Here is a 23,167-nt window from a genome sequence, read left to right on the forward strand (position 1 = left end):
AACATATAAAACGAGAGTTAATTTAAATAGCAAAAACCAGGAATGACGCCAAAGAGGCATAAAAAATAGGAATTTTGGGGTTTAATCTTTTTCAAGCATTCTTCACAAATTGATATTTCAATGATACGCCACTCGAAGCCTTCTTTTTCGGCTTCAAACTTATAAATTCATGGTAAAATTTCTGTAACTGAATTCAAATTACTTAAAGTCAAAAAACATGAGGGCTGCATTATAGGATAATAAATTCAAGCAAGTCCTTTTGTAGTTTATTTCGGGAAAAGTAATACTAAGTTCTCATCGTTTTGATAAGCTACTGAAAAGATCTAATTTAAAATGAAAAATTATTAAACTAGTGAAAATGCATATAACCGAGTTGAAATTAAACATCAAAATTTGTGAGAGTCACTAAGAATGGAAGGTGAATTCATATAATGCAGGAAATTTTGAAAAAAATTCTTAAAACATGGAATATGAGTTAGAGAAATAAAAGTAAATATAAATGTAATAATTAATTAAAATAACAAAAGCCAAACACGGCTCTAAAAAGGGGTGGAACCTTTAAATACTGTATTTATCCTTTTGTCATGCTGGTGAATTTTTGAAAAAATGTTTGGCTCTTTGTTACGCCATTGAAAACGGGATTTTGGAATTAAAATACTGTAAAGAAATTTCAAGGAATCAACGTCAAATTCAAATAAATATAAAAAAATGGGAACGTCCCCTGAACGAGTAAAAAAGCTCAATATAGCATTTGAATCTTTTTAGGGATAATTTCTTTTAAAGAAAATGTCTTCTTGATAAACCAGTGAATACCTTCATTACCGAATGCTATAAAGTATCTAGACTTCTCAAATGCATTTAAATACCAAAAATCATTGTCCTCTCTGAAATAGGATGAAAAAACAGAGGCATATATGGAAGGGATAATAAAAGGAATGAATAAAATTAATTTTATCTCTAATTGTTTCCGGACTTAAATATTTTCAAATATACTGATACTTCACTGAGAGTCTTAATCGAATTATGAAACTGATAAATATCTCAAAATTTAAAATACTCAACAGTAGAGGCGTTTCCAAAGAGCTCGATAAATCATGGTATTTCACTGTGATTTTTTTTTTAATTTTGCGGTGAAATATTAAAAAAATTCCTACTTTTTATGACAAATAACTGGAAGTAATAAGTCAAGAACTCGTTATGATTTCCTTTTCGAAAGCCAAAGGCGTATCCAGAAATGCTGGTAAATAAATACTAAATTTAAACTTAGCATTATTTTTCGGTTTAAAACTATCTTTCGTTGGTACGCCACTAAAAATTCTTTGCTACTAGTAAGGATGTTACCCGATGAATTACCAGGCGCTTCAAAATATCGAGTGTCCAATTACGTTTAATTACTTAACATCAGAGAGCGTCTCCAAAGGAGTTTATAGATTGACCTATAATATTTGTTGGTGCGCCACTGGGATTCTCGATTTTCAGCGGAAGCACTACTGAATAATTCAAAAAGCCAAATATTCAGTTTAAGTCTAATATCAGTGGCGGCTCCCAAAGGGATGATGAACTCAACCATTTATATTACTCTTTCACGGTTTTAAATTAAAAAAATTCTTGCTTTGTAGTAAGCCATTAACGATATCGACTTGGAGTGCTGAGACTATTGCTGCGAATGCGAATGCTTAACCAAAATGTGGAACAATGTGTCCCCCAAGAGGTTGATTAATTGAACTAACAAACTGCTATAGTATTCTTTCGGTATTCTTCTTTCGTAACCCATTAGAACTTCACTGAGACTCTTGAATTTAAACTCAAAATGATTAAATATATGAAGCATTGAAAACTTGATAACGCACAAGTTAGAAGGCAACGAAAGCATTTAATATCAAGGAAGTCTCCAAAAGATTTTAATTAAAAAATAAAAAATCCTAGTACATCAGTGAAGACTTGATTTGGAACGGAAAATTTCAGGATGTATCTGAAGAAAAATTTTACAAAATGAAATGACGATTTTCAGGATGATTTCAAAATTCGTAAATCCTTTTAACGTAAATTGCTACGCCACTGAAGATCTTGTCGTTGATTGGAGAAAATATCATATATACACCTGATTCTATGAATAAAAATTTAATATGTTCCAGTGGCATCCCCAAGTATTTTGATTGATACATATTTTAGCAGTCTTTCAATGCTTAAAAAACAAAAGTCATTAGCACGGCGATAAAAATTTCAGTTTTGAGTTAAAATAGCTACAATCCGATTTGAAGATTTGCATTTTTTTAAAAACGTTTTTGTTCTGTTTACAAGACCTAAAAAGAAGTAAAAGGCAATTCTTACGATTCCGAGTTTCATTTTCCATCTGGCAACATGGTTTATTTATATGGATGCGAATGTCTGTCAAAGTCTAAGTGACAAACATATCTAGAAAAGACCGTATATACCGTACCTATAAATAACTCTAACCGCGACGTTGTCATGTCTATCACAATACAATTGATTGATTTCCAGCTATTTCGAGCAGAGATTTTCTCTTTATAAATAAGATTAAAAAGGATAAAACCATTTTCGTTGTGAATTTCAACCACCACTCTAAATGAGACAAAATGACTCGTAAACGAAACACTCAAAATTCAAAGTTAAAGGTCGCGATAAAGGAGAGTTTTCCCCGGAGGCGGGGAAACTTTCGCTTTTCCATTTTATAACGTAAATCTCGAGAGAAGTTTTCAAAAGTTTTCAGCCACTCGAGTTAATAAAAATTAATGGTATTTCCGATTCAACAGGTTGGCGAGGTAATTAAGGGATCCACTTAAAAATAATAAATCGGTCCCAGCGAAGAACGGGGGAGAGAGAGACATGAATAACGCAGTTAAGTTATCTTAGTCCGAGGGCAAATTGATAATGATTGATGATAATAGTTCAGTTGTGCAACTCATAGCGAGATTAGCCGATGACGGACGAAATCAGTTTCGAGTTCGTTCGTTTCACTCGAACCATTCCCGATTATGAACGAAGTCATTTGGATAAGCAGTCACTACTAACGAGCTCATTACATTAATGGCGTAATTAAGAATCCGTATCAAACAATCTAGTACACTTCGTGCCTATGTTAGTCAAATTTTAAAGTATCTAAACTTTTTTTTGAGGAAGCAAAAAATGGTTTGAGGTGAAAAAACACACGGTTTTCTGGTACTCAAAGCAGGTTCAAATTTCGGAACAGACGGTTGTTTATCGCATTCGCGCTGAATGGAATGTAGCCTTGGATGTATTAACGTTTTTGGTTGATAAAAATGTGTGATTCGTCTTTGGTCGTTTGTTGTCCCCGTTTAGCTAAAAATTATCTGTAGTTGAGAATGAGTTTTTAAGAAATTAACGAATTTTTAAAAGTTTTTTTTTTATTTTTCATAAACATATCAAAAATTGCACTAAAAACCTTTTTAAGTTACACGTCTCTTCTCTCATGATGCATCAGCAACTTCTGAGACTTATTGAACTACCTAGGAGCTCGGGCTAACCAGAATTAAACTCAGCAATTTTATTTCCCATTATATAAAAGTTGGCTTCGGAACGAAGGGCATAGAAAGTTTGAATGCGGTAAAGCTTTTTATTTGTTTTGTAGTTTTACTACTACGTTTTACTATGGCCATTCATTCATATTTTACATTTTCTCATTCATGGGCACGAGCACCGTGTTTTTGTTTGTTTTGCCGAGCTCGCACTTTAATACGAACTTGTTAAATGAACGTTCGTATTTGTATCCTTTTGTTTGTGAACAGCAGCAGCGTAGTTGTAGCAAATCGATAATTTGAGAATGTGGTCCTTCCAGCTATCGATAGTGGCCCAACTTAAAAAAAATCCAAATATATGCGGTTTACTGGGATAACGGAATCGAAATACTCCTGAATGCCATCCAAACTATTTAGTTCATTAGAGGTGTTTGAAAATAATATAATACTGATTTTTTTACGACATGGTTAAGTAAGTGTCCAAAATGTTTTCCTTTCATCCCATTCGATAAAAAGAACAGACGTCAATAAAAAAATTTTAATTTTCATGTGAATACAATATTCAAAATAATAAAAAATTTACTTTGTTTACAATTGTGGAATGGGTTTCTCCGATTTCTCATATACTCGCCTAGACAAAACACTAAAATTAATGACTGATATCCCTAATTCTCATTGCTTTGGAAATTACAAGTATGAATAAAGGAAATCTAAAAAATATCTTTTGTATATTAATAAGCCGCTTTATAGTAATAAAATCCACAGGTGTAGCTTCAAATATTTTAATGAGAGAGGAAGTTCAGAGCTGTACAGGTAGAATATTAGCCATTTTAATAAGAAACTTAAAATGAAAAGAGGGATAAGACCCTCATATATGCCTATTGGCTTTACCTATGACACATTATTGGCAATATTAGCCGATATCGCTAATTTCTTTGGTAAATGTGTTACAAAAAGTTCGCATTTTGCCTATATAGCCATTTTTGTGATCTCTTAAAATAATGTTTTAATCAAATTGGTAATAAGCTAACTCGAGACTTGAACATAACTTTGAATTGTGGAAGTTTAATATAAAAAGCTTCTGGGAGGACAGTTCAGGTTCACCTGAAAAAATGCTACTCTGGCAGTACCGAGGGAAACACGGGTGAAGAGAGCAAAGAGGTGTCAATGGGTAGCCAGCAATGCTATTCTGTTCGTGAGTCCTACACTTCTCGATAGACTAAGATCTTGCCGCCAATGGTTTGAAGTGCCTAAGAGAGCATTTCATTAACCTTTATAAAAAGAATAGTCAGGTTTATTCTGATTAGGTATTTTTAGCAAAGATGCTTCTGTTGAAAAAAAAGTTTTCTCAAAGCTTTAACTCAAATTATGAATTTGTACCTTCACGAAGAAGGCTCTAGATCTAGAACACTTTTTTTCACTGAAGATGCGAGCTACTTTCCGATTCGCATCAAAAACATAAGAAAGAATAATAGGTTTGAGCAAGGCAAGAGTTTAAGACATTGTTCGATGCTAGTATGTACCTTCGAACAACTCTGTCTAGAAGGATTCTTTTTCCCTAGATATGCCTTTATATCTATTCATTAAATATTAAAAATATGAACGCTGTTTCCCAATTTTCTAAAAGGTATGGGCAAGAGTATCGAGTTGTCACGAAGTAAGCCTAGTACATATGTTAGTTCAGAGACTTATTAAATTATTAATTAATTCATGTAAGTACTACATTTATATCTTGGGAACAAAATTTAATTGAGTCGACTATGAAATCAGTTTTAATTAAATTAAAATTGAATTATAAATACCCATTTATCTACATATCGAAATTTCGTTAACCTCACAACTACATAAATGTAATAAAATGGATTGTTAAAATTTAATAAAACTTTAAAAATACTAGAAACCGTTGTGCAATACGTTGATCCAACAATACATCTTGGGTCATAAGGCAAGAGCAGTTGTGCAGTGAATAGTGAAATGTTATAATGGATTGTCAGCCATTTCTAGTTATATGTTATTTCTGCACTTCAATATAGTATTTTTGTTTAAGTCAAGCACTTACACTGGAATTTGTCGATCCTCGATAGCGCAACAATAGCTCAATTAAATTAAATTTTAAGAACATAATTCCGATATATTATAATATGTTTAGATGGCTTAAGTCATTAAAATTGAATTAAATCTTGATTTTGATTTCGTTGAATTTTTTTTTCCCGTTAAATAAGCATTAATAAGTTCTTGTTGGTGTTCAACCAATTGCAGCACGCTCTTATTAGTATCTGTCATTCGTAAAGGTTGTAATTTTTGACATTAAGACTTTTCAATCTCAAACGCAAGCGTATAAGCGCAGAAAGTAGAATGGCTTTCTGCCACAGTTCAAAAAAGTCATTAATGCATCTGTTCGTTAAATATTAATTTGTTTCACATTTTCTGGGTTGCATTCAAAATGTGTGTCTGTAACATGAAAGTTAAAAGTGGATTTAAACTCCTTAATATCTAAACACTGTTAAGTGGGAGGAGTGGGGTGAATCGAGACGAAATCACGAATATTGTGGATGCCGAAGGTTAAAATGAGCCACAATTAATTTGCAGTGTATTTAAAACAACAGGGCCCCTGGGAAGGGCACCCGGAGCGACCAACAAAAAGCCGCATCCTTTGTCCCATGGGTGGCTCTTAAACAAAATACCATCGTTTCGCAACCGGGGCTCGGCTTTTTGTTACGTTCTGTATCAAGTTTCCCGAAAACGGCTTTTGTTCCCGCGGCTGCTGCGATGACGGTCGGGCAGTCACGCCACGCTACCCGGTACGCGGGCAATTACGGACCCCGCGCGAGGGGAGGAGGAGGAGGAGGAGGGAGGTCGGTGGGGCCGTTTTCTCGTTAATTATAAAAGTGACGGGGCCCCGGGACCGAATAAAGTTCAGGGCAAAGGGGGAGCGGGCAGGGGGCTTGGCCGCGATCGACGGCGACGGCGGCATGTTTCGCAATTATTACATGCATCCTCGAGGGTGCAGATGGCCGTCCCGACTTCCAATAAGTGTGGGTCTTCGATGGCAGTCGCGAATGCAACCGCGAGCACTGAGGCGACTCGTGTTGGATCCCGAGAATAACCTCCTTGATTGCGCCAAAATTGTCATCAATACCGTTGCTTGCCTCATAGGGCTGTCAGTTGCTAGGTTCAGCAAGTAGCCATCTTTAAAACTTCGACAACGTCTCAGTTAAAGAACTTTTTAACAACCATTAAACAAACTTAATCATGTGTGAATTATTACTCGTACGCCTCTGGAACTAAGGGAACAAATACGCGAACATCAGGTAGCCACACACCATACGGGTTCGCTTTTTCTTCCGCTCGCCGGTCGGCGGTCGCGCTCATCCCCGTTGATTACGCAGCCGCGGCCTGGTCGCTAAATTGGTTGTGAACACCGAAGAATTTAGTACCAAAAAAGATCGTTATTTTCAGGAAACGCTGTCACGTATGTGGGGAATTTAATAAGATGCGGGACGCTTTTGATTTATTCATTCGAGCAAGGAAGCGGTGCAATTTGGTCCAATAATGAAGTAGCAAGAAGCACAGTTTTTATCGATTTAATTAAAAAGCCGAAGTAGCGTCCTCAGCTGCTCCACATCCAAAATAGGGACTGGCTCCTTTCTGAAACTACGTTTGGATTTTTCAGAATAGAATTGAAAATTTTTCGTAAATTTAAGAGGAAATACTGTGTTTCGAATTCATCAAAACTCCTGTAAAAATTTCTTTGAGTTTCAGGACTGCGTTCTACGATTTTTAATTCTGTTGAAATTATTTTTTTCAAGTTGTAAAGATCGTTTTAATCATCCATTAAGATCTGGCAAAATCTAGGAAATACCAAGTTAAAAAGCGAAATTACCGTTCTTCGAATACTCCTTGAAAGTTATTGTTTAAATTTATCGTAACATATGACGAAATAATTCACTTCCAAGTATTGTGCTACAGGGTTCTCAAAAACCTTTTTAAATTCCCTAAGTTTTTGAATTGATCAAATTTTGCATAAATTTGCATATTTTGCATTAAGCTTCAGTACAGGGCTAATAAATAGTTGAGTTCCACGATTAAATTTGGTTGCTCAACATCGTTTGAGAAGTCCGTAAATTTCTTTTAAATAATTTTCATATATTTTTTTTAAATTATTTTTTCTCTGTAATGTTTTAATTAGATTCTCATATATTCGACAAAATATAAGAGCTCCAATAATGATTACCTTTTGAGTTGTGGGAAATATATGGAGATTAAAAAATGTATCTTGACGACATTAAGAAGAAATTCCTAAATTTTTAGTCAATTCTGAAAGCTATTTGAGCCCTAATATTGAGTTTCGTAGCTCTAAAAGGCGGTTGAATAATTCGTAAAATTCCCATAAATTCAGGGAAATGCTAGATGAATATATTATTCATTTCTTCGCTTGATACTGGACCTCTGTTGATGGCGTTTCGTTTTCAGCGTTCGCGAAAGAGAGGAACAGCAAGTTTATACAGCATTGTCAATATCCTTCTCTGAATATGTTCATGTCCTCTTAAAATAACAGAAAAAGTCATTTTAGAGCTTTAGAGACCTTAATCTCCACAATACACGAACCGGAACCGCAATGAAACTCAACCGGCAAGGTGGGTAATTCGAATCATTAGGTATGTGTTTAGACAAAGGGCATTTGAGCCAGAACAGCAGCCTAATTTCAACTAATAGATTCCCGGGGGATGGAGGGAACAACGGGATAATTTACGGATAACAACGTATTCGGAGATATCGCGGGTTCAATAGCCCATCATTGACCCTTAGGACTCATGGGTCATACGTCTCGGATTGCTCCTTTTGATGGTCATGTGACACCGTTTGACCTTTATGAGAAAACTATGACGCAAACGTAGTAGGATTTGAGAATGTTCAGGTATTATGTAGAGGATGTGCAGAAAATAAACTTAGGTACACTAAATCGAAAAATAATGCCAGAGAGAGAAGGAGAAATGTGCAAAACATCTTAGAATTAAAAAAAAAATTAAAACACTGATAGGAAAACAAATTCAAGAAAAACTAATTGACAGTAATTACTCGATATCAAAGGTCTTGGTGGAAATGGAGTATATGAGATACTCCTGAGTAAAGGGAAGCGATAGAGAATAATATATAAGAAACAAAAAAAGAGGGTATAAAGAGAAAAAAAATTCAAATCTGAATTAATGAAAAAGAAACGCTAGAAAAAAAAAACAGAACAATTCGAAGTAATTCGAGAAAGATAATGAAAAAAGATTCAGAGGGAATGGGAATAATAGAAAAACAAGGAGAGTGGGAGCAAAGAAAGTATAACCTAACTAAACAAAGAGGGTAAGAATGAAATTGAACAAGACACAGAAAGAACAATTACTATTTATGCCCATTATGCCTCTAAGCAATATTTACTGCATATCTCATGTTGAATCTCTTAAGCAACGCGCATCTTTGATGTGCGGACTGTCGAATATCATATCAATCATCAGTAGTATACGACAAATAAATTTTGAATTTAAACCCTCACGAACAATTAGAAAAATCCTGCCCGGTATTGCGTTGTTGCATATGTTCCTGGCATAAATGTGGCAACCTTAACACTAGTAGCATCCCAAAAAGCCTTTTCCCACCCAAGGTGTGTGACCCCTAATCGAGCTCCTCTTGCTTGACTAACCCCATTAGTGTCGCTCCCAATATAATGTGGTGTTTATAAATTTAAAATTCGATGACCTCTTTGACCCTCGGCAATAGCTCGTAAGCCTTTGTAGATATTTTCCGGTTCACATTAGCGGTTCGTACTCGGTTGTGAGGGCGCGTTTCGTGCGGAGGCACGCAAAAAGATCGCTTTGACATTTGTCCCCATCCCCATAACCGTGCATGGTGCTGTGCCCCGCATAAAAGGCGCTAATGACGGAAATTGGAAACGCAAGATGCGTTTCACGGAATATGGGTTTACCCACCCCCCCTGCCGACCGTTTCTAATGTCGGCCCCCGCTTCCACCGGACGCCGGCCTTTAACGGTTTCCGTGCTAATCGTGATTATGTTGGTAGCGTCCAGTTTGCGGACCTCCGATGGACATAAGAGGAGGATGTATTGATTGGAGCATTAACCAGGAGATTTAAGAGGTCTTGCTAGGTTTCACCTGATTTGGCCCACAAAGAACATTTGTGATTTTTCCCTTATGCATTGATCAATTTTTATTTCGGATCGATATACCCCAATGAGTAACGCTATTTAGTTATTGTTCTATGTTCTCTTTCTGGATACCGAAATATAAAATAAAATCTGATGAGCTAGAAGAAGAATTAGTGTTGTGGGTTTTGGAATTTAAAAGCACTGAAATATTCTGTTAAATAAGGAAAAGTTGTAGGTTGTTACTAGTGGCTAGATTTTCACCCTTCGATATTTATAAATTGGCGTTTCTAATTATAAATAAATGAAATAGGCAAATTAGTGGCATTAGGTTCAAAAATATATCTTCAACATTACGGAAACAGAAAAGTATAATAAATATATATATATATATTAGACCCTTCACGACACCGCTTGTTAAAGAAGCATTAAAAAATTATGCTTTTTGGGACACTGTCTTTGCTCCTACCAGTACAGCACTGATGTTTTATTAAATTTGTCTCTATTTTCGCGGTGTTTAAGAATTCCTAAGTACCAAAATCAATTCATATTTAATTGATTGTTCATTGATGTAAGATGTTTTTAAAACATTAAAGAGTTTTTTGCTTCCACAAATAACTATTTAAACTACGATAAAAATGAAACTTTAGTCCATATTTCAAAATAGTTGTGATCCACTCCAGTACAGTCCGGATATATAATCGACAATTTCCAAATTACATTTATAGTATATCCACGCAATGCGTGCAATGGAACTTTTGCGGTTTTTCTGTGAGAAATTTGTCAGAAGTAATTCTATAGAGTTTTTGATCGTGAGTAAAATTCCTTAATTATCTAAGAGAAAGGGCTTTAGCTATATGGTAGTCATTTGGCCACCAACCAACTAAAGTATAACTTAAGGTACCTCTTCTTTTTATATCAGTTTCAAAAGGCAAAAATTTACATTTTCACTTGGAAACCCAAGAACCATTCGAAATTCAAGTTAAAGGCATTTCAGAAATGCCGCTGATGATCTTTATAGTTGACGGCAATGCTAACTTCGAATATCTCCTACAACGGAAGTGACTTGCCTCGCTGAAACCCCAACGGACATAAATCTGGTCGTTGGGCCGGTCGTCGCGTCGTTCGTATCAGCCTTTAACATTATGAGCTCCTCGTTTTACGACCGAGAACAGATCTACTTGATAAGTTAATTATGGTAAAATTGTAAGACAGGATACTTGGGGAAAGATTTCGGTTTTATCGGGAATATGCATGATGCAAATTAAGATCGGTTTTTGCGAGAATAGGGACTAATTTGTCAATGGAATTTTATAGTTACTCATAGTTCCCCTCAGGCATCAACATTAAATATATGCCAACACAATACCAACTGTCCTTTTGTCGCGGCAAAAGGGTCCTAGAAGGGCGCGAATTCGATCTCTGAACGCGGATCAGCACCAGGTTTCCCATACGAAAGGCTTAATAAAGAGCTGCATCTCGCGTCTTTTATTCGTCTACAACCGTTAACCCTGATGGTCTACATTTTTTTTTCATCCTAGTTGCAGTGGGAACCTGAAATGGGTTAAAAAGGAAAGACCCACCGAGGTATGATTGTCTTTCATGTATAGATCGCGGTTGTTGATTGTAGATAAGATCGAAAGAAAATTATAAATTTCTTAATTTTTTAAATATTTTGATTATAGTAGGTCATTAATGTATAGAAAATCATTCATTAATAACTATCATTAGTGCGTGATTTTGCATATTTGGTAAATTAGCCTCTTTTGCTCTTGCCACGTGCTCAGTAAAATTTTTATTTTCAGTATTAAGATGAAGCTTTTAAGCTCAGTCTGAAGCATTAAGGTAGAGTAGGTAGATCGACCTTTTTCTTCTGAAAGTTGGAGTCGTATATAATTTGATTGCTTTTCGATGTTTTCGCAAAATAATCGATGGGAAAAAATTGTAGCCAATATTTCTATTAATGAACAAATAAGACAAACTAATAAAAAAAAAATATTACAAAAATGTTAAAATATTTCAATTATTAATCGCAATCATTAACACATTTATTCTTAATGTGGGAATTAAAATACCATCACTGAGAAAGTCATAAAACCGAATGTTACTACTATTCCTTATCTAAACAGATCCATCTCAAAGGGTCCAAGATTAGATGTAAATAAAGTTCTTATCTGAATACGAACTGCGCTAAACTAACCTGAACTACATTTGGTCGTATGTCTCCTATAAATACTCTTGTTGATCAGTCTGACCTCTGTCACTAGTGCTTCTTCATCTTTGCCAGGAAGATAATAAAAATGGTATCAAGTTCTTTCAATCATGATACCAGTTTGGTAACAAGTAGCCATGTAATCGACTTCTGAGCATCGGTAAAGATGATTAAGTTCGGATTATTGATTAATATGGTCCATCGAAGGAAAAATGAATTAAAACATTATTGGGAGTTAGAAGTTTCTTATCGTTAAAATCAATGCATATGTGAGTCGGAGGTAGATAATTTAATATATTTTCACCTTTCGTAAATACAATTCGAAGTACCAGATGGTCTAAATTCGAGATTTATACTTCCGATTGCCGAAAGAGTAAAATAATATAGGTTAAATTGTGAAAAAACTGTGCATTTTGTCTCTAAACAAAGTTCTTTTTTGAGAGTAAAAAAATTGGAGAATTTGGGAGATATCCGGCAAAAACCAAAAATTTACAATACTTTTAGAATTTTTCGTCATTTAGAGATTAACACTTTTTCGCGTCTATAGGATGGCAATAATTGGAATTTTGACTCGACAATTTAGCTTTACACCATCATCATTAGCGTTATTTTCTTTTAATGTCAACATGATTTTTTAAAAGATTTTTGGCTTCTATTAAACCCCTTTAAAACAACAACGGAACGCTGAAAGGAAAGAATCCCATCTAGCGTCCGAATTATGTCAATTTTGAAGCTACTTTCTAATGGTCCATGTTTTAATGTTTTCATTTGTTCAAATATCCCCTTTCTTGATCATGTTTCTGTTCAATCAATGTTATTCTAAAGTTCTTACTGTTATCTTTTCACTTCACTCAACTACATATTCTGTTTTTAATTCTTTATACAGGCAAATTTGGTTCGCGTTTTCTTGGAGTTTTTGTATTCAATTTTTGCAAATCAATCATCAATCAAATCTCAGAATTCCCGAAGAAATAATAAAAGGGTGAGACCCCCTAAGAATTCTCTAATAAAAAATTTCAAAAGTTTCCTTAATCACCAACCACTTTCTTGGGTTCTTAAACTCATAGAGCATTAAAAAGGTTGGTTATCGGTTTTAAGGTTTCTTCTCATGTCCTTTTTAACTCTTTTGGCTTTCCGAATCAGCTTTAAAACTGAGGATTTCTGACTGTCCAATTCTTCAGAGATTTCTACTGTACACAGTAAAATATCAACTGTATATGTTGATTTCAGCTTTTCATATTCTCTCAGTTTCACATTTCATTTGATTTGGTTGTTACAATTTTGTTGCGCGTATTTTCAATCCCATCAAACAATGAGTTGAGGAATAAAATGTTCGTTCGCATACTTTCTAATATTGTTATTAGTAAAACTTTTTATATATAGGTCTCATCATAAAATTCGTGTTGCAAGGTGCTCAAAGTTGCAAAAAACATATGACAGATGAGGATGTTAAGCAACCCTAACACATTATACAAGCAGTTAACATAAACCAACATGGACCCACACCTACAACATTAAAGCAACAAAACCAATTCAACTCGGAAAGAGCATTTTCCCTGATATTGACCTACCCCAATAAAGTTCGTTTGTGGGTCGATGGAATATAATACAGCTATATGTCTTCCTACGTCGCAGATTTATCGATTGACATGAGATTCAGTCATCATCTCACAGGACCGGACTGTAGAACAGAAACTTACAATTCTCGTGATCATGGTACCTATTAGAAAATATAGGTATTATGATAGACAATATTTCCGAAGTTCAATTAGTTGAAACAATGGAAAAAAAAGTTGTTTGGAATTAAATCCAGAATACGCGTAAGCCAAAGATCCGGTCAATTTTGCTATTTAGGGAAAATAATTATTTTTCTTTAACAAAACACAATTTGAATTATGTGGAAGTCCATTCCTGTGCCCATACAAATCTCATATTTGGCCTAAAGAGGAAGTGCACACACGGGCAACTTCCGGGGAGTTCGGAAACTCTCCTTCAAAGTTAGACGTCTGATTAAGTTCTTTTGTTTTGTCCGGCTGGTGTTTAAGATAACTCTTCTTACTAAATCATAATGAATCTACGATTTTGATTATTCGCAATTACCGACAGAAAAGTGGTATCAAAGTTAAAGTCTTTACAAAGGACGTTTAATGGGATCTAGGTTCATAGAAGAAACGTGGAGAAGACTGGGGGAAATGCGTACTCACATAGGTGGATAACTGAATATTACTGTTATGTAAGTTTGTTCAGATAATTAAAAAACTTTTGGTTGCCGAGGAGCAGTCAGAGTAGAGCAGTGTGGATGAATCGAATATTTTAACTGAATTTGAGGACGATTTGTACCATTACGGTGGAAAAATCGAGTAAAAGAGAAATACCGCACCATCCGAAGATGAAACGGTGCTCTCAGCAAAGCGCTTCTCGTTTCGGCGAACAACCGCCGTCCCTCGTTACCTCGCCGGACCCGAAACGAATTGAAAAGATCGACCCTTCACGGTGGCAAAATAGCCTCGATTCTTCGAAAAATTCGCAGCGCTAGAAAATACCCCGGTCGGTGGGTCGACAAAGAAGCGCTTCCGCTTGCCCGCACCCCCTCAGCCACCCCTCGACCCCCCGCGGCAAATCCGCGTAGGTCGCCGCCGGCACGTCACTCATTCCGACGAAAAGGCAATAAAAGAGACACGCAAACCCGTAAAATCCCCAGCGACGGACCGGCGACGAGGGTTGCTTCTGCTAGGGATGGGCGGACGCAACGGCCCTTCGCCTGAAGAATTACCCTTACGGATCGCGGCGCTATCGATCTCCATCCGGTGAACAAGATGGATTTCGGATTAAGACTCGCCGGTACATTATTTGGGACTAACTGATGGCTGAAGGAGGAGATCGTTTCTTTCCCAATAGAGGAGCCCTGAAGGAAATGGTTTCGCTTAAAGAAGCAATGCTTTCAATTGGAAAGGGTCAGAAAATATATTTATAAACATATTTACAAATCGGCGTCGTCATTCATTACTCGAGGTAGAATTCCCGAACTCATTACTGTCACTTTGACAGTTCGTCAAAATCTGGATATATAGTTCTGTTAGTTACACCGTAAAATGGCAGCACTGACACCTACGAGAACTTTTTTTCAAAAGTCACAAATTAAAGGGATTTTCTTCTGTTGCTACTAATAAGTCCAACATGAAAAGATTTCAACCGAAAAATAACAGTGCGTCACCACCACTGGTGTTAACATTTCTGAACACTTTTTCCAATAGAGAAGCCAAATGAGAAACAGTCGTAAAATGTATATCTGAAAATATTCAAAAAATGTCACTCAATATCGTATAATGAAACACCAACACCTCGGGGTAAAATTTCCGAACACATTATTGTCATTTCGACAGCTCATCTGAATCCGAATGCAGCATTCAGCTACACGATAACGTGTTTGCGCTCACACTTCAAAGAATATTTTTTTATAAAGTACTATATGACGAGGTATTCAAAAAAACGTATTATACTTATATAATGTGCTATAAAGAAGAAGTTGGCATACATTTTACTACTCTACAAATAATTTTCTGGTAAAAGTACTTCGGTACGTCTAAAATGGGAGTTAAAACAGAACTCGCAGCCAAAAAGTTCTATACAGATTGTTAGTTAAGTTAATCGACAAACTTTACGAGATAAAGCTTTGAGGAAATTATGGCTAAAAAGAGCAGGACCGCATACATGTCCTCCCAGATCTACTGATACGAAACCTTTAAATTATTTCTTGTAGGTTGCGTATTAATCTTGTTGTGGAATACGATGTTATTGCGACAAAAATCAATAAAAAAGAAATTTTGGTTTGAGGCCACTCTGTTATTTTACATAAATGTCACCTAATTCTTAAAATATGTGTTCGTAATTTTGCATTTCGACTACAAACTGCTTGGCGTTCATCTTTCAGATTCACTTCGTGCTCGCTTCGCACTCGTTTATATGCTCTGATTTGCGATTGCGCGAATTGAATTATAGCATTTAATTACAAATAAGTCACACGCTTATTTAAAGCTACACACCAAAAATTCAATAAAATAGTTCAAAATATACATACAGATACATAAAATATATAAAAGCTAAAACATACGTATTAACTAAAATATAAAAGTAGATATGCCATTCTCTATTTTGTCATCTTGCAACTATCCATGTTGACGTCCTCAGTTATTGACTTTTTAGATCCCGAGCAACTATCACCAGTTACCTTCTTTTATTTGGAGCACTCTATATATGGATAAATTCTGAGCAAGCGATCCATTGATGTCAATAGTCGATAATATATCGATAATTTCCGAGTCGTCTATGGATCGATAAATTAATTGAGATGCGGTAAGCAGCTATGTTGATCTATATCAACTGTTTTTTGAAAATTTTCCGTCATATTTATGAAATTACTAGACACATGTCAAAATTGTCAATAGCATGTTATTAACGGAGTATATTTCACAGGATTTTCTGGGAATTTTACATTCCATGGTCCTTAATGTCAGTTGTCGATAAGATATCGATAACTGTAGGCCATCTAAAGTATGGCTGGTACAAGACAAAGCCGATTTGCACCCGGCTTTAGGGCGCCCCGCAGGCCCCAATTGCGGACCGCGGTAAATGAGGAGTGCGGTGCCAATGTGTCAATGACAGGCCGCCATCAGGTACCCAAGTGGTGTCTCGAGGGTTCTTCGAGGCAATAAAGTAACGCCAATTCGCGGTACTTGGGTACCACAGCACCGAAATGCAATTATGCCAAAAATCAATTTGAAAGTTGTCTTTAACTGTAAAGACCCCGAAACTTGTCTTCCTTTCCAAATTTTAAATAGTAAATATTATGATAAAGACGTGGATAGGGTTATGAATCTGTGATAATAATGCTGCTCAGATTTATTGATAAAACTATAATTGGGGGTTATCTAACAGGTAGTCAACGCCAGGAGCGTGCGGCATAAAAAATGTAAATATTAGATAGCGGTTTCCTCTCTAAAACGGGTTTGAGATTATGTATAACTTAAACGTACTGAAGTAACAATGTCGTAAATGACATGTTATTGTCATTACTTTTACGTCATTTTTACTTGATATGTTATAGGAAAGTTTCCGCTTTTTTGGTACTTTGGGCCTTCTCTTTAGCACAAGAACTTCTCCATTCTACTTAACTTCTCCATTCGAATCGGACGTTGTCGGACCATGCCCCAGGGACGGTTTACGATACAAAATCGGTCAGACAGCGTCAACATCAGGAAGATATCGAACAGAGGTGTACCGTGCAGATTGTGTTTCAATTAGGCCCGAGGATAGAGGCTGCGATGGTCAGTGTGCGGGGTACATCATGAAACAAACTGGTCAAAATAATGCTCCATTGAGAGTTTTAAATTTTGGCCATAAGTAATCAGAAATTTCAGTATAACAGGAATTTAGACGAAGATTATTAATATTTCTTAAGTTTTTATTTCAGTTTTTAGAGAAATTCTACGTTAGGGTGCTTAACCGCAATTCCTAAGAAAATGATTTATTGATTGTTCCTTGAGGGATACTTTTCATATCAGTATTAACGCACCTTCTAAGTCTTTGTAAAGCAATCTTGCACATGCAGAACTTCATTAATGTACTTCACTATTTTTCAGCAAAATTAAGTAACGTCGTTCTACAAGAAACATTCCCCTTACAAAGGCGTAACAGCTCTTCCTACATTTTTGCTTTTTATTATATCTTGAGATGTGAATTTTTACTTAAGACTTTAAAGGTATTTTGAGAAAATTCTTTAAGAAATCCATTGGTGTACTTGCCCATCTTCCAATATAATTATTCGTTTGGTGATTCTCCAGAAACCCTTTTCACGCCAGTTTAATAACTTTTTTAATGACTCTGACTTTTACCACACTATAAGATATACACAAGATTTATGGTAAGAGGTTTCCAATAATTCCTTGAGAAGTTTCCATGCTTTGATCGTGCAGAAATTAATTAACTTATATTCTGATTTTCCAGTAAAATTAAGCAACATTGTTTGAAAGGAACTATTTGCCTTACAAAGAATAGCTTCTTCTATGACTCTGCTTTCCATTCTACCTTTTTTATATTCTTAAGACTTTGAATTTTTTTTCAACATTATATAAAAATCCTTTGACACATATTCATAACTCCCATATGAATTTTTTACCAGTTATGGAGAAATACTATTTCTACCGATTTAATAACTTCTCCGACGCCTCTGATTGTTAGTAGTCAATGAAAAATGAGGACCCTTAAGATTTCCACATTCTTTATTTGAGAAGTTTCGATGCATTCATCAAGCTAAAATCCATTAAGAAACTTAGTCAATTCCTCATCAGGTAACGATGTTCCATGAGAAACATTTTTCCTACAAAAAAATAACAAGTCCTCCTACGTCTCTGACTTTTATTGGACGATAAGAGGTGAACCCGATGCTTAAGGCTTTCAGGTTTTTTTTTGAGAAGCTTAATGTAGAAACCTGTTTGACGCATTTCTCCAACATCATTATTTATTTAATGTTCCTTGAGAAGCACTATTCATACCTGTATAAGATAAGTACTATTTTTCCTGCCTATGAGGAATGACAACTTAAACACAGTGAAGGTTTTCAGACTTTTTGACAAATTGAAGACAATTGTCATGGAGAAATCCATTGACAGATATAGTTTTCAAACTTCCAATATGATTATTAATTGATAGTTCCTCAAGAGATGATTTCCATTCCCACTATATACACGCATTTTACGTCATGAATTTCACAAACATTTTCGGCATTTTTGGAAACATTGTAAGGCAGTCGTCACATACAAATCCCTTAATGTATATCGCAGATTCTCACTTACTTATTTAAGCTCTTCTTGCACAACAGGTCTTTCTACGCCTGTGGACAGTTAAACTTATACAGGGTGACCGTTTCTGCAGGTTAACCTTGGATATTTTGATTATTATAAGACATAGGATGTCGATTAAAAGGGGCAAAGTTGCGTCTTATGGAGGGTAAAAATATTCTACTGAAAAACTGAAGTTTTCCAAAGATTGTCGAGATTTTTGGAAAAAACAGAAATTTCTATTTTTCATTCGTTTTTTTTTAGCGAAAATAGATAAAATTGAACATTTTGAACCAATAGATTATTTGGATACTTTTTCAAGAGGTCTTTGAAAATGTTCAATAGTTAAGAGACTCAACTTTGTTATTTCTTATAGCTACCATATTGAATTTATATATTTTTTAATTAAGTTCTTTTTTTCTGATTTAAATGATACGCGATACGATAGAATTCGGATCAAAATTAAAGAGACAAATCAGAAAAACCGAATTTGCATAATGTGCTATAGAATCAATATGGCGGAAATATGATTTTGAAAAGAACTGTCAACATCAAAACTAGATGTCAACACTTTATTGGTGTTTTGTTTAAATGGAACGAAAATATCTTTCTAATGAAGAGAAACCTGATATACCTTAAATAATAGTTTCTTAAAACTTAGATAATAGTTTTGTGCTGTTTGTTGCCTTTCTGGATACATTTGAAGACATTTATCTGCTATAATTTTCACATTTCGTTGCGATGAATGATAAAGTTCCAGCATACGATGCTGAAATCCATTGACGTACTTACGCCAAGTTCCTCATTATGGTTAACTAATTGATCAATTACTTAATTAACTGTTTCTGAGATTGGTTTTCCGTTTTTCCTGCCTACATAAAGTTAGATTTACAGATTCGATACTCTACTGAAAGATAACGTAAGGTGTATTTTAGGTATATTCTGTGTGTCTGATTTCTAGGTATTAACCGACTTGAGACATTGTCATACAAAATTTCATTGTCCCTATTACCGGTCCGTCAGTCCAGGTATCGGTATAAGACGAGTGAATGTTTTGATATTACCTTAATTCTAAGTAAAATAGAAAATCTCATAATTTATTGAGGGTTGTAAAAATTAATGCGTTTTGCTGGCACTTAGGTCGAACAATGCATTGTAACCAGAGAGATGGAGCTGACGAAAACCTTGGGCGCGGAATGTGGATGGAGCCTGCGGCATCAAAGACCGCAATGAAGTAAACAGATCCGATCGAGTTTGCTCAACCCTTAGTTAAGGCTGTGCACATCAAAAATCTTAATTTTCTATCATACGGGCTGTTTCGATAGGGCCATAGTTTGTGGCTAAATAAACCATCTGAAATAGAAGTAAATACATCCAGAACGGAGGTTTCAGGCTGACCCTTTTTCGAGAGTTTCAAGGTATTTTAGTAAATTTAATCGAAAACCCGACTTTTTTTAAATTTACATTAAATTTCCTATAAGAAAAAATAAGTTTTCATTACTAAATGTTTTTTTTTTAAATCGGAAAGGATAGGAAAATCTCTAACACTTCATTTCTCGGTATAACTCAATGGTAGCTCACGTATTGAATATCTCAACTGTCTTTTTTAGGATATCATCAATGTTGTCCTATTTAGTATACTTTTAAACCGTGTATATATGTATGTGATGTGTGTGATTTTAAAAATATCTTATGCAAAAGCGCAAACTATATGATGCCGATATCCATTGAGAGTAACTGCATTCGAAATCGCAGCAAATATTCAAATTTTAAATTAGTCATACGACCGTATTATAGACTTTATCAAGAGTTGTTGCAGATAATAACCTTCTTATCGAAGTAGCACTCAAATTTCAGATAAACTTGGCAAACACGACCATAATTGCTGGAGCTTTTTCACCAGTTTTGTGAAAAGAAAAAAATATCGCTTCTTCTTTTATTCTTTGTCCTTGCCTTTGCCTCCTTGCCCCACCTTAACGGTGACCATGAGCACAAGAATGGACGTGCTTAATGGTAAGGTAGAATTTTGCCTTGACTGCAAAACAACCCTTTGAAGAGAAGAGATAAAGGAACCTGTGACCAGTATTAGTCACGTTGTGCTCATCGAAAATAAGTTTGCTTGAATCAACACGGACCGAATTTCGGTGAGAACCGAATAGGCAAAATGCGAAAGCCTTTTCAAAGCAAATTTGTTTAAATTTTCCGAATAAATATACAAAAAAGACGTGTGGGGTTGTGTTCACCGCCCCTGTACTTTAGAATTTATTTTGGGTCCATCTGCAGAAAAAAGGTATAGCAGTTTATAATCAGCATGAGTCACACAGGCGTAACTCACCGAGTCTGAAATGGATTTATGTATTTTGTTAGCCACAGGTCGAAAAGGCAAAATACCACCATTGGGTTCGATATTCCGTTATTTCTTTAAACAGAGGCACAATGCGAGAGTCTTCGTCAAAGCTCGTTTGTTCGACTTTTCTGAATAAATGCATAAATCAAGATAAGCACGGTTGTGTTTACAACCCTGTGCTTTAGAATTGAGGTACCTGTGAAGAGAGACGGTCAAGCACTTAATGGTCACGTAGACTCATGCCACTGGGTCTGAAATGGGTTTATTTCGCTGAAAACGGGCTGGAGCGAAAAATGTGAAAGTTCTTTTCAAAAGTAAATTGCCGGAACTTTTCAAACAAATAACAAAGACTTGAAGGAAGATGTGCAGGGTTGTATTTACCACCTTGTATCTTAATCACATTGCAGTAGAAAATGATTTTCACAAAAATGGACATTTTAAGACTGATTTTAATCAGAAAATATGGATGTTTGAGACCTTCTTCGTACGCCTCTGACTTATATTCAATTTGATTTATATTATGAATAATATAATTTAATATTATATTATTGATTTATTATTATATTTCTCAGTTGAAGATTTAAACCGCCTAACATTTATAACATAAACTCAGTGGTGTAACATATATAGTTAAATAGTAAAAAATGCTAATAAAATATGAAATTTTATGAATTTTTTAAGTAAAAAATTCTGGATGTTTGAAATCCCCCCAATACTCGTCTGCTCTGTATCGATTTTTATTTGGATTTTTTCCGTTACACTAAATAATCATATGCCTTTTGTAAAAAAATCATTGGTGTAACATCCTTAATTTAATAACAAAATGTTTTCAAAAAATTGCAAATTTTTAGAATTTTTTACCTGAGATATGTGAATTTTGCGAATCCTTTCGGTACTCATTAGATTTTTTTCCATTTTCCTTATTAATCATCTACCATTTATAATGGAAAATCCGTAGTGTAGCATGTGTAGTAAAAGATATTCATAAAATTGGAAATTTAAAATATTTGTTGGAACAAAAAATGTTGCATGTTTGGGACACTCGCAGCACGTTCCTGTTTCTTACCCAGTGATGTTTTTGCTCTTTATGCAATTTCGGGTGATTTATATACATCTTAGATCGAGCAAACTTAGTTCAAATTATTAAAAGATCCAAGAAATATTTTAATTTAATAAAATCCTCAATAACGTCAATCTGTAGTAGGTTACTAAAGATTCCAGAAAAAGAAATTTTCAGGTGAGTTCTCATTGATAAGATATTTTGCTAGTTCTTCAGTAAGGTCAGTCCAGGTTAGTTCCAGGTTCCAGGTAGAATTTTTTTGCTCATGCCAGCTCTAGTTATCTAATAAAAAATCCACAATATATTTCTTCTCAATACTGATTTTTTTTCAAATTATGTTTTACATAGGGTCAGGTCCAGTTACTCAGAAATCCAGAAAAACCTTCAGCACTATTACCTCCAATATATAATTATTCTTAAGCTCAGTGTCTGTAACTCAATTATCCAAAATATTTATTTGCCTATAGTTTTTTTTAGATAAGCATCATCTAAGTACCATCATTTCTCAGTATAATAAGTCAGATAATGTTGTTATTAATGTTCGGTAAATAACCTTATTTTGGTTTACTTGGTTACTCAGAATTCCAGATAAACCTTGAGCCTGGCTATTTAGGGTATTAAGCGCTGTTTCGACCTCATTAGTGCGACTTCCTTTATGAATTGTCTTTGAGGAAAATTAATGTTATTCCAAGCTTACAGAAACTTGATGAATCTGTGGAAATAAATATTAATTCATATAAAAAGTCAAATCTGGGTGTAGAATGGTAAAAAACTCATTGCCGAAGCAGGTAGAACCTACTTCCAAAATCCTTAAAATTTTAATGGGTGCTCCCAAAGATCCGCCAATCTTGGGCCGCATTTTGGTCACGCCGCCCGAAGTTTGATCTCGAATTTGGGCAAAAACAAGGGACGCCGAAATAGAGCCTTCATCCGAAGACAAAGGACCAAACATTCCAATTTAGTAAATGCATTCCAAATTCTAACGTTGCCAGGATCCGTCCCGGACGCCTAACACGAGCGCGACATCTCGATCGTGGGGTGGCAGAGGGGGCGGGTGCCACCCCCGA

General features: G+C 35.2%; 1 protein-coding gene across 1 annotated transcript in view; it reads left to right on the top strand.

The window, feature by feature from the left end:
* lobo (lost boys) overlaps positions 1-23,167 on the top strand; it is a 44,278-nt gene that overhangs the window by 10,518 nt on the left and 10,593 nt on the right. The gene's annotated exons all lie outside the window — the stretch shown is intronic.

This window comes from Euwallacea fornicatus, chromosome 2, assembly GCF_040115645.1.
Source record: "Euwallacea fornicatus isolate EFF26 chromosome 2, ASM4011564v1, whole genome shotgun sequence".
NCBI lineage: Eukaryota > Metazoa > Arthropoda > Insecta > Coleoptera > Curculionidae > Euwallacea > Euwallacea fornicatus.